This window comes from Microplitis mediator, chromosome 3 (assembly GCF_029852145.1).
Source record: "Microplitis mediator isolate UGA2020A chromosome 3, iyMicMedi2.1, whole genome shotgun sequence".
NCBI lineage: Eukaryota > Metazoa > Arthropoda > Insecta > Hymenoptera > Braconidae > Microplitis > Microplitis mediator.
The window spans coordinates 15,413,496-15,413,889 of NC_079971.1; positions in this window are offsets into that span (position 1 = coordinate 15,413,496).

A 394-nucleotide genomic window follows, 5' to 3' on the forward strand; every position below is an offset into this window, starting at 1 on the left:
CTACACTTGATTTACACTGTTTGCGTTAGATTTTATAATTTTCTTTTACTTCCTAGGTATAGTCTACCATCCGCCTATTACAAGTGTATTTAGTCAGTCGACATCAAAGTCTTTTGAAGAAAAAGTCAAGTCAGGAGAAATAAAAATGGCATGTTTTTTAGCCAAAAATAACCTCCCATTCAACATCGCCGGTAATGCTGATTTATTACTTTTTCACATCGATTTCTTTCTACATCTTATTCATTTTACAATGTATTATTATTATTATTATTATTATTATTATTATTATTATTATTATTATTATTATTATTATTATTATTATTATTATTATTATTATTATTATTATTATTATTATTATTATTATTATTATTATTATTATTATTATTATTATTAT